Consider the following 13,446-nt stretch of genomic DNA (forward strand, 5'->3'; position numbering starts at 1 on the left):
TAAGTGTGGAGTTTTGGAACTTTAAAAAATTCCTCTAAAATCAACCTAAATACGAATTCCGATTTATCAGGAGAGACCTCAGTGCTGCATCTTTCTACCCACTACTGATCTTGAAAAGTAATTCTAACCATACTTAGGGTAACTTGAATTTCTTTCCATAGGATATCATTGCATGCTATATAAAATATATTTAAATTTAAAAAATATAAAATAAAAAAACAAATATTACAATTTCAATATTTTTAAAAACCTTTTTTTCAATTTATATTAAAAATATGTAATGCAATTTAAAAAATAAAATATCTAAAAATGAATAGTTTATAAAAAATGTAGTAAATCAGTATAAAAAAAAATTAGTACATTTAAAAATTGTCATTTATAAAACCTTCGAAATTCACTGAAATAACCATAGGTTTCAGGCCTGATATAGTTAGGAATTAGCATTAAAAAAAACTTTGAAATTCACTGAACAAACCATAGGTTTCAGGCCTGATATAGTTAGGAATTAGCATTTAAAAAACCTTTGAAATTCTCTGAACAAACCATAGGTTTCAGGCCTGATATAGTTAGGAATTATCATTTAAAAAACCTTTGAAATTCTCTGAAAAAACCATAGGTTTCAAGCCAGATATAGTTAGGAATTAGCATTTAAAAAACCTTAGAAATTCACTGAAAAAACTATAGGTTTTAGGGGTGTTATAGTTAGCTGGACATTTCACTTGGACAAAAGCATTGACATTCCTCCTATATCTCGCGCACCCGCAATCCACTGCTGATGATGTCACATATTACATCATTCATGACATGGTCAGTGACATCACTGATGACATCATCCAAGTGACAATCACATACATCTCTTCATACACTAGTAAAATCTTTCATCACTCACAATGTGTCTATATATACACATGTGTATGTGTCTATATATGTATGTATATATGTGTGTGCGTGTGTATATAAATATATATCTATACTACTATTATAAAGGAAGAACGTTGAACCTTTGAGGCAGGTAAACAAAGCAAAAATGAAAATCGTGAGCAAGGGGAAGCAAACGGAGCATTAAAAAGTGAGCCAAACGGTGCATTACAGGAGGAAAAAGTTACGTGTGCAGGTTACAAAAGCGTACAAAGTAAACATAGAGGTATAATACTGCAATATATGGAGGAAGGCTCCGGGGGACCCACGGACAATGTCAGGGTGGGCGGGGGCCCTGAAGCCTAATTGCTCCCGGACAACGTCGGGACGGGCTGCTAGTATATATATACCCGGGACGAGCAGGACTACGCCCTGGGGCAGATATACACCTTTGCGAGAAAGTACGACCAGTTACGCAAACAAAGAAAAGCGCTACCAGCCAAAGGGGCAACATCAGCACTACTCACAACCGCGCCGGCGATGGATTCTGCCTTATCAGGGTCGGATTTAAGTCTGGTCCCAAGCAGTGATGGCTCTGATGCAAATGCGCCAAAGCCAAGAGGGCGACCATCCAAGAAAAAACAATGGCAGAACAAAAAGCAATAAACGAGAACACCATAATCAACTTATCAACGGCACAGTTGGATGAGGCAGAAACACAACTACTCTCATTAGGCCTATCATTCTGCCCCGAGAGTAATTTCAACTATTGTAACACCAGGGTGGATGTCTTTAAATACATCAGAAAAATCAAGCTTAAAAAGTATTATGCCATAAAAAAGAACTCGAGTACCAAAAACAGTCAAGAAAAAGACAAAAGTACTAATCCCAGTGGCTTGGCAGCTAGAGACATCACCTTGATGAAGACAATGCACCAACTGCACATGGATATGGACGACACTATTGGTACACAAGATATGGCCGATTATGAAGAACTAGATGTGGCACAATCAGCAAGCATCCCTTTTAAACCTGCATCAACCTTTGTCCCCAACATGCCCAGGGATGCTATAGACGTTTACGCGGATAGACTGGTCACTGAACTAAAAAAACTCCAAATCAAGACTATGAGGCAGCGTAAACAGCAAGATCATAAAATGAGAGCTTATTACACCCTTATGGACAAGTTAAAAAAGGACATCAAGATTGTTGTAAATCAATCAGATAAGGGTGGTAATATAGTGCTCTGGGCTAAAGTGGACTACATCCAAGAAGCATATCGCCAGCTCAATGACCTTACCTGTTATAGTAAGATCGACTTTAGAGCAGCTAAAGTCATAGAGGAATCATATGCCAAGAAATTACATCAATGGAAAAGGGATGGACTGATATCGAGGGACGAACTGAAATTTTTGCACAAATCACACCCTGTGTTACCTAATATATATTTCGTCCCGAAAGTCCACAAACAGACTACGCCAGTACCAGGAAGGCCGATCGTATCTGCCATCAATAGTGTTTTCGAAAACACGTCAAAATATATTGACTTTTATCTGCAAGACTTCGTTCTCAAGTTACCAGCATATCTTAAGGACACCACTGATTTTCTATACAAACTCAATCGATGTACTTGGTCTGCTAGTTACCTCCTCATCACCATAGACGTTGCCTCACTTTATACAAGTATTGACCATATGGACGGCATCAGAGCGGTAAAATACTATCTTGATCAAAGACCTATTGAACTCCATCGCCATAATATGATGCTGTTATCCATGATAGAGACATGTTTAAATAATAATGTCTTTGTATTTAATAACGAGGTATTTAAACAACTAAGAGGGGTAGCGATGGGGGCGTGCTTTTCCCCTACCTACGCGGGGCTCCACGTGGGGTGGTGGGAGGAGCATGTCCTCAGAGTTGCCCATGAAGCATGGTGGAATAACAATATCATTAAGTACTGGAGGTACATTGATGAAATTTTCATCATATGGCATGGCAGCGTCCTAGAAGCTGAGACATTTGTTGAGGACATCAACAAAAACCAAATGAATCTTAAATTCTCAGCAGAAATTAGGAAGGATGTAGCTACATTTTTAGATGTGCATATAAAAATCAATGATGGCAAAATTATAACTAGCCTGTATAGAAAATCAACCTCAGGGAACACCATCCTGCATGCCCACAGCTTCCATCCCAAGCACACCATAGCTGCCATCCCATATGGGGAGTTTCTAAGAATCCACAGATCGTGTAGTACAACAGAGGAAAGAGATCATCACCAAGAGGAGTGTAGACATCGGCTTCTAGCAAGGGGTTATGACAATAGGAAATTACTTTCCAGTATGATTAAAGCCAACAGAATGGACCGTCAAGTACTCCTTGATCCCCTCAGATCTAGCATCAATGTCTCCTCTAATGAGGCACACAACACCAATACTATTCGTCTGATAACTGGCTATAGTCGTCAAGCTAAGGAAATAACAAGATTGATAAAACGCGAATGGCCAATCATCTTAACTGACAATGTCCTTAGAGACATTATGCCCCAGTCCCCCACCATCACCTTTAGAAGAGCATATTCCATGCGCAATGACTTGGTCAGGAATAGTCCAGAAACACCTTCAGAAAATTGGCTGTCTCCTTGCAAGGGATTTTTCCGCTGTATCAGTTGTCGGGCTTGTAAATTCGGTGTAAACACCAGATCTTGCCCGACACCATTTGATACTCAACCAATCATGCTAAAATCCCATTATACATGCCGCACGGAATTGGCGGTCTATGTACTACAATGCAGTTGTGATCTCATGTACGTGGGAAGCACAAAGGGGGCAGTATACCTACGTATTCTCCAACACCTACGGGCCATAGTCAATGCGGACCCCACGTACCCAGTTGCCCGGCATTTTCAACAAGTTCACAAACAGAATTTAAATCATCTGAAATATTTTGTGATCGATGCCATCATCCCGAGTAAAAAAGGTGGTGACAATGAGAAACGCTTACGCCAATTAGAATCCAGGTACATTGTCATGCTTAACAGTAAACACCCGGGGGGATTGAACACAGGGGAGGACCTTCGCAATTTCCTGTAGACACAGCCATGTTCAAACGTCTCACACATGCATCAGTATGAATCTTGCCTTTAATTTATGGGACAAATGCACTTTGTATTTTGTTACCCAATTGCACAGTCTGATTGTAGTCATTGTATATAAATTTCAGGGTGACCTCGTTTTGCTAAATCATTAATGTCCTGCCTAACCACACTTTCAGAGAGTCATGAGATGAAACCTTTTGGGCACTTAGAGTTCTCCACATGGATTAATTACTCATATTTTAATATTATAGCACTTAATCAGCACATACTACACACCTCTAAGGCTCTCATGTTATTTTAGATGAGATGTTCCTTTTTTAGCCTTCACTCAAGCTTGGAGTGTCTGACAAGGATATATACTACCATCATTACTACGGTCAGTTCATGTTGGGTTTAATCATGAATAACATATGATTGTTTAGAAACCGTAGGGTACGTAGGAGGAAGGTCTAGATCTTCATGACCACACTACCATTGCTATGCCCTATTCCATTATGATCAGGTTCGAGTTTACACTAACGTTCATAACGAGGTACCTGATGGTACAGTACACTGGAGGAACCAGCTCGAGTACCGATCACAAGATAATATGGAGTGCAGCCAATCTCTCCATGGTCACTATAATGTGCATAAAAATGTTTTTTCATGTGTTATCGTATTTGTACAGATAATGCCCAACATTCTCCGTGTGTTCACATAATTACATTATGTTTCAACACGTACTGCATTGTGATCTATGGTGACAGATCATTATTTTCTGCCATTATGCTTTATTGTGCCCTGCATTAATGCATGTATTAAGTTTACCTTGTATATATCATAAGTATTTGCACAGATAATATGTATATATGGGCGCATCAATGCGAATAACATTAGCATTTAGAACATGGGTGAATGCCTTTTGTCATTTAAAAATGTGGCATTATGAATCGATTTGATTTGATTAAATCTTATGCAGTAATCTTGTCATAGAACCTATTAGTTGATGGACATGGTATACAATTGTTATCCACCTTTGACCATTACAATATGGCGCCCACGAATTGGGTTCGGTATGAGACTTATCATGTTAGTCCACCGTTTATGTCTAGTAATTGGAAAGGCGCGAAATTCAAATGTTTACCAAACCTGTATATACGAGACCTCCGCATTATCCGCTCATCAGTGAGCAAGGACGCAAGTCCGAAACGCGTCTGATGACTGGCACCACCACCTCCATTTTATGGAATAAATAATTTCTCACATTGAAGACTGGCTTGCGGTGATCATTACTTGGTGTCTGTGTACCTGTACGCTGGCTGCCGGCTGCTGCCGGCGACTCGTTGGAGTTTCATAAATATATATATATATATGTAATCACATATACGAGGAGTTAGGTGTAGAAAATGTATAGAAACTAACCTTTCAACATTTTGCCTCTTGATGTTGTAACAATATTCTCTCCAGTCTGAATTCCGGATCCAATATTCTCATTTTACACCTCAGCTTTTTACACTATTGATTTTACTGCATATTTTCATCATAATTAGAGAAAAAGTTAGAGGACTACTATGATTTTGAAGCACATATATGTGCCTTCTTTTGTTTCTAAATAGCTGTAGATAAAAATGGGTTTAATGTACACCCTCAACATCACACTCACCTCCCGCATCGGGGTGAAATATTTCTCACAGGTAGTTCTGAGGTTGTAATACTCAGTGGAGGCTCCTCCGTCAAGGTGGAGGAGCATTTCCCCACTGCTTTGAAGCAGTGAAAGAAAAAATAAAATGCTGACCACGTAATGTTATCATTTTATTTAGTCCTGCTGCAGCAGGTTTGCGTGATGGGCTGGGCTGCTCTGCTCACGAGCAGGGCAGGGAAGGAGTGGTAGCGCCTCCTAAGTGTGCAATGACTGTTTCGCGGGCCCTCTTGGGCCGGCCAAACAGTCATGCTCCCTTCGCATGTTCTCTATGCAGGCTGCATTACAGCCTGCATGGAGAACATGCCCAGGCCCCCAGTCCCTGGCTGAGTGCCGAAACACAACACCTAGACCAATCACAATGCTGCATTGCAGCGTTGTGATTGGTCAGGGGAGCCTGCGTGCTTACTAATCACAACACTGCATTGCAGCGTTTTAATTGGTCACGGGAGCCTGGCTGCTTCCTGTTCCATTCCCTACGCGAGGAGAGATGACAGAGAGATGCTGCGGTAAGGTAAGTATTTTTTCTTTTTTTAATATCCCCTTAACCCCCTTCCCCCACCACCCCCAATCAGTGCCGGCTGTAACTAGTCATCCTTCTCATTACACAGCTGTTTCATCTTCTGCACACAATCGTATCCGTTCCAACTCAGTGTTTGTAAGATGTTTTATTAATGAAGTATGATAATACTAGATAACAGTAGAGGGAAATGTTGATACCTGTCTTTCTGTGTACAAACAGAAGTATTGGAATAACAATTACTTATATAACTGTGTATACTTAAATCCCAATTTAGTTTGTTGACTATGCTTGAATATCGGTTTAGAAAAATGTGTATAAATACATTTTTTTAAAATAGCTGCATTATTCCATGTTCACAAAATAACACCGTCGACTTGTTTTCTGTTTGGAAACTTATTTTCAACAAGTACCATTGACACAGTGTTTTTAGGGAACAACTTACTTGCTCATGGGGTATACACTACTCTTGAAGCAGTTAATCTATACCATCAGAATGTGTGTAGTAAGTCGTGTGCTTACTTTTCAGTGATTTATTGCCTTCAAAACTAAACTTATACAGAACTGTTAAGCAGAGAGGACTGATCAAGATAAACATAGCTAGGTCGTTTCAGATTTGTGAGTTAAGAGATTAGTAAAAGTTGTATTACACATGATTGAGGATATCTGTGGATTGATTTAGGTTGATTTAACCTTCTCCGAGTATACTTACTATATATTAATTATATGCTCTACAAATGTTTTAGCTTTGGGTTAGGGTGAATAATAATATTGTCCTAAGAAATAATTTGTTAAGAGGGCCCATCAATTACATTTGCTCTATGCTAAGTTTGAAAATGTTAAGTTTGAAAAGACTGTGGGCCTGTTACACAAAAGTCAATTACACTTTTGAGTAAGCTTAGTTTATTAACAAATTCCCAGTGTACACTTACTATAAAAGTGTCAGTTACATGTCCCCATCCCCAGAGTAAAGCAACTGGCTTACTTTTGTGTGGGTGTATGCCCTCCCTCCCTAAACCTCTCTTGGGGCCATATGTATCAAAAAAGAGTTTTGCGATTCTCAAATTGCGATTTTTAGCGAATCACATTTAGAGAATCGCAAAATGCAATGTCTGTAGGATTTGCTAAAAATTTTACATATTCCTTATTTGCGAATCACAAATTGAGATTTACGATTAAGGAGTACTTTATCATTTGTTCCTATGGGCTAGGAGTCCCATAGAAATGAATGCGAAAACATTCTCAATTTGTGATTACCAATTAGAGAATCGCAAATTGAGAATGTAATTTCAAGGTTGCAAGGGTGCCAAAAGGACAACCTGTTGCACCCATGAAATAAGTCCAGGGGCTCCACAAAGTTCTCTCACATTTATACAGATCGCAGTATCCTGTGACCAGAGAGAGAGGGTATGACCAGTTGGAAGGATCACATACATAAGTTTGACCCCACCGTTGATTACTCAGGAGACAATTCTGGTCTTTTTAATGTTGCGACAGAAACTAAGAGACAACCAAACATCTTTTGTGTTGAAAAAGGTGGTGCACATCAGACCAAAACGCGTCGAAGCCAGTGTTTTTAATTAAATTTGAGGGACTATTGTGCTGAGTATTTTTGATATCTGCCTGATTTTATGAATAGATCCCAACAAATTAGTAATTTGGATGTTTTCAATATGATTCACCTGATTTTGTCTCTTTGTTTGTAAGTTGTTTTTATAAAGATCACAGATTATGAATGTCATTTTCATGATCATGTTTTTAACCTTTTCTTATTAACAAATTTGTATATCTTTTTATAAATTTGAAAGGTCCTACTGTAGTGTGTTTATCGTCATAACTGTGGGGACCCTTGACTGTGATATCAGTGTGGAATAGATATTGAGCGGACTGTACGATAGGTGACTGTGAGTTAGATTGATCCAAGGGAATTTTTAATTTCACACTGGTTGTGTTGGCACCCTGTCTCTTGAACATTTGGGCCTCTTGCTCTATTTTTGAAACTGTTTAATTTTACCAGACATTGAGTTGGCAGGACAAGAGAGATATGTTCAAGCATGAAGTGGTTGATGGGGAGTTGTTAAATTGAAGTTTTGTTCTTCTCTTTTGTGTTGACCTTGGTTTGTAGGTAGGATACTGAGCAGGGAGCTAGGAATTGCAAAATGGTTGTTGCATTCCTGGAGTAAGGGTGGTTTTGTTATAATTTTAGTGATGAGGAGAATACAAGGTCGAGGATGTGGCCTTTTGAGTATGTTGGTTGGGTGATGTGCTGTAACATATTGAATGTTACAATAAGTTTGAGGAGAGTATAGCTTATGTTTTTGTTAGCTAGTGTTTCCTGTGAGGTTGAAGTCACCCAAAAGGGTGGTGTGGTGTATTGGATGGATTAGGTGGCGAGGAGATCCAAAATTCCTTCACTGAAGTTTTTGTTCTACCCAGGAGGCATGACGATGACATTTAAGGTGGAAGTATGATTTGCAGAGAGTGAGAGGTGGCATCTCAGCAGCTCCATGGGGTTCAGTGTCACTTGCTTGCCTAGGGTGCAGGATCAGGAAAATGCATGGATGACATTGAGGCTTCCTCCCTTATGTGCATGGTTGACACAATGAGTGCTGTATTCTGTGAGAAGAAGGATGTCTAGTATGTGGAAGGATGGGTGAGTGAACTTAATTTCTGTGATGAAAAGGGCATCAAGTTAGTGATAGTTGATGAGGTCTGCAATGCCTGGAGTACTGCAGATCGTGTGTTAATGAGCATGAGTTGGAATGCGTCTTCTGTAGTTGGTGGGTATGGGATATGTGTGAGGTTGGGTATCTGTGTTTTGAGGATGCTTTGAGAGTGTTTATGTCATCAAGGGTTTGAATTTATTGTGGAGACGTGAGTATGGGTGCTGGGTAAGGCACATCATTATATGTTACCTTGTAGGTTTCAGTGCAACAGGAGTACAGGCCCAAGGCTGTTTCTCACCCTCATAGGCACAGACAGACAATGCTCTTGTCTGTGTTTTCCCTTTGCTGGGGTCACCTGGGCAGTGGGAAGCCCTAGCGAGTTGACTAAGGTAGGAAGCAATCAAGAGCTGATGTCACTTCCTGTATAGATGGATGCTGAGAAATACAGTGATGTAACTTCTTGTGGAGATTCATGATGGGGCATGAAGCCAAGCTTGACTGGCCTCTTCTTGTTTTTAATTATGTTTTTGGCTGGAAACCAGTAATATTGCTTCCTGTGGAGATGGAGGACTGGGAGCCATTCCACTTGCCTGTAGTCTTCTTTTAATATACATTTACTGAAAGCAGCTTGAACATTTTTCTTGTTAATAACTTTGGCAAGTGTGACAAATCCCAATGCAATTTCCCACAAAATATATGTTATCAACCCAACATATATCTCGCAAAGTTTCCTTCAAATTGGTCAAGAGGACAATATATCCATCCCCCCTTCCTCCCTGACTCAGGGTACACAAAGGGCATCACCATCACTCATGGGTTTTGTAGGCTGGAGGTTCTGGACAGCTATTTTCTGCCCTGGTCCTCGTTTGTCCACTGTTTGTTAAAGGTGCAGCATAACCGGGATAGCTGACTGCTGTCTCAACCTCCAGATGGAATTAAGAGGATGAGAAGAGCAGTGTTTAGCTGTCCAGGTGTGTGCTAGTGTAGAAGAGGTAAAAAAAAACGTTTGTACCCAGTCCTGCCATCCTCACAGAGAAAAGTAAATAAAAGCAACACTGAAAAAATGTTTGTACCTAGGCCTGCATAACTGTGTAATAGAATAAGAAATGCTCCTTCTCTTCGAAAAGTAATGAGAATAACAATTTCCTTTTTATATAGCTATGTTTCCCTTTAGCTATAATGTGTATATGCAGGGTGTTCATTAGCCAAAGATTAAAATAGTGAATTTTGTGCAACAAAAATTTCTGGCCATAAACATAAGTCACTACGTAGTCTACATTTCTATACTACAAAATGATCAAAAGTGAAGAGCATGCCTACTTCCTCGTCTAAAGTCACATTTGAAGTGGTTGATTGAGATGCTGTTTGCAAATTTGCTAGAAGTTTAAGTAAAGCAGTTTCTCCTAGTAGTAGAACACAAACACAAAACATTGTACGAAGAGATATTTTAGATGGTCGGACAAACTGATCAGTGTTGGATTATTATCACGGAACTCAGTGGAGAACCCACCTGGACAGTAATGCTGAACATGAAAGAAACCACATTTCGAATTCAAGGCTTTACGGCTTGCTGGAGCATGGGAAGTAGTATTTATACTGTTCTGATTTTTAATAACATGCAGCCATCAGTGACTTTGTGTGTTGGGTGGCCAGGTTAAGGTTGAAGAGCCAGAACACCAGCAGGCAGATGCAACACATAACATTAGTTTGCATATAATGTGAACTTGAATTCAAGAACGGCATCTGATTTCAAGGTTTGCTTGGGTGAACTTGCTAACTGGATGAAGTTCAGCTGCCTGCAGCTGAATGTGGGAAACATGTAGGTGATGGTAGTTGGCAAGCAGCCCTCTATATGGTCACATTTGTGGCGGTCGGTGGAGTTGGGACCTACTCTGACCCCCAAGGTCAAGGTCAAGAATTTGGGAGTATGGTTCGATGACACCCTCTCTTATTCAGAGTAGATATCAGCAGTGGCAAAATCCTGCTTTGGTATTCTTAAAATGTTGCGAAAAATCCTGGACCTTCTCCCACTAGACACCAAAAGAACCATTGTACAGTCCCTTGTTACGTCCCATCTGGACTAATGTGACATCCCTTATCTAGGGGTGACTAAAAGAAATCTGAACATCTTGCAGAAGGGTCATAATGCTGCAGCTCGGTTAATCCTAAATATCCCTAGGCGAGCCTCGCTGGAGGTGGCCTTGAGGGAATTGCACTTGCTCCCTATACAGGCTAGAGTCACCTTTAAGGCCTTGTGTATTGGCCATAGGATTCTCAACGAGAAAGGGCCAAGATTTCTGTGCCCCCTTCTCACTGCATATAGACCTGCTCAGAACCTGAGGTCATTGGGCACGGCCAAGATAATTGTGTCTAAGGTGCAGAAGGTACGGGCAGGAGGCAGCTCCTTTGGCTTCCTTGCGGCTAAGGCCTGGAATTACCTATCTGTAGATTTAAGGACTTGCCCATCGGAGACTTTGTTCCGGAAAAGATGAAAATCCTGGCTCTTCCAGCACCCCCCGGGGGGCTGAAAGTAGGCCTCTTACTTCTTAGGGCCATAAGCTTGGGGGAGTGGGGTGGGTCCGGGCCAGCTGCTGTGGTTTTACTGGTGTTCTAGTGCGGGGACACTCCATTGGAGTAACCAGGCACTCTACAAGCTTAATAATAATATTAATAAGAAGAAGAACTGAAAGCAGTTAAGAAACATCCAGTTGTTACTCTAATTCCATCAATCCAGTAGAATAAGGTGTCTGAGAACGTAAGTGGCTTCAGTTGGTTGGTGACAGCCAGAGCTAGATGTGCTTGGAGGGGAATGATGGGTCATTCTCGGAACCCACTATTTCAGTTGTTCTTCTGGGAACAAAGTCTTTACATATGTGAGACATGATCAGGCTCGAGTTCATTGGCGTTCTGGACTTCAAAGGTCACAGCACCCTATCATGTATAGTCAGGATCTCTGAAGTACTTCTTGAACAACAAACCTTTACGGGTCATGTGCATGGTTTCTCACTGTGCTGTCATCATTGCCTATACTGCTAGTTGTCAATGAGCAGCCTCAGTAACCTCTCATTGTGCTTGTGGTCACTACATCACCTACTGCCAATGGTCCTCCATCAGGCTGTCAAAATGATTCATGGAATTTCAAACGTTTTTCAAAAGGTCTGAACATTTGGAAAGGACGAATCAATCATCTGGTGTCCCATCCAGATGTTACAGGTTCTGCTTGCTTCTTTTAGGTCATTTTATCATTGTGGCATTTGAGCTAATGTTGGATGAAGGTTTGATCTATTCTCACGGAGATTAATGAGGAGTGTATAGCAAAGGTTTCTCTCACTCTGGGCAGCCGGTAAAATCCACTGCTGGTGGCACTTAACTTAAATTTCAAATTGCGAAGGGAGTGATTTTCTCTCAATAACACTTACATGGCCAGTTCAAGAGCCAGTGCTTTATTTTGTGATGCATGGGTGCATGCTTACTCCTTCTTAGAATTACTGTTGAAATCCCCCCCCTCGAAATGGAGTCCACTGGGATGATGTAGTGACCACAAACACGAGAGGTTACTGAGGCGGCTCATTGACGACTAGCAGTAGATGTCACTGCAGATACTTGAGGTGCCAGAGAACACATATTCATGATTAAACCTGAAGATTCTGACAATGGGGGGCAATTGTGACCGGTACCTTACTGTGGCAACCAATGCACAAGACTGAAGCGCAACCCACCGCCAACTCTGTTTTTTCAGAGTTAAGCTTGTGCCTGTACCTGCTCATCTATTTGTCAATCACCTTTATGCACTGTGACAAAGAAAAGGAAGAGCCCTACAGAAGCCGCCACCCAAAAAACTTTAGTAGGATCATGATGTCACCAACATACACGTAAAAGTTGGAAACATTGTATTTGGAATCAGGCATTAATTTGAGTTGGTCAATCACACAAACCTCTTGATGTCATCTTTTTTATAGACACGAAGCTCAACCTGATCTGATAACAATGGCTTGCCTATAAAATCGAATACCCAGAAATACTGCTGTGCGCCACTTCACTTTTCTTCTTGTTAAATGGCCAAGCAACACAATCTCTTCTTTGAGTTTCACTTTTCTGATTTACGATTATGCAGTAGCTGGATGTTGCCTGATTTAGTGGCTCCTTGCCTTTTTGCTGTTGTAGAGAAGCTGATATCGCAATGGGTCTACATCTCACAGTTTTACATTTTACAATATATTTAGCTGTTTTATCCCCTTTAGAAAACACGTGGATGAATATGTTAATCAGTGAAAAAATGGCTAGCTAACTTATCCTTACAGGATTTCCAAATGTAGTGAAATTCATAAACCTCCTACTCACCGAGTAAAACCCCAAAAGGTCTTTTCACCTGGACAGAGGTTTGCATGTGAAAGGCATATTTCTCCTTCAGCATTGGTCTTCATGGAGCATTCAAGGTGCCTGAATCTACCTTTGAACTCTGGGTATGAGAGGAAGACATGCTCAAGCCCTGACTCTCAAGAGCATTTTGATGACTTGATTAGAGCTTTACAAAGAAGCAGCTGACTTGCAAATCTTTAAATAGTTGGGGGAAGGGTACAGCGGTATGATGATGAGGAGGGAGAAAGGGGGAGACTGCTGCTAA

Source organism: Lissotriton vulgaris, chromosome 3_2 (genome assembly GCF_964263255.1).
Source record: "Lissotriton vulgaris chromosome 3_2, aLisVul1.2, whole genome shotgun sequence".
NCBI classification, from domain to species: Eukaryota; Metazoa; Chordata; class Amphibia; order Caudata; family Salamandridae; genus Lissotriton; species Lissotriton vulgaris.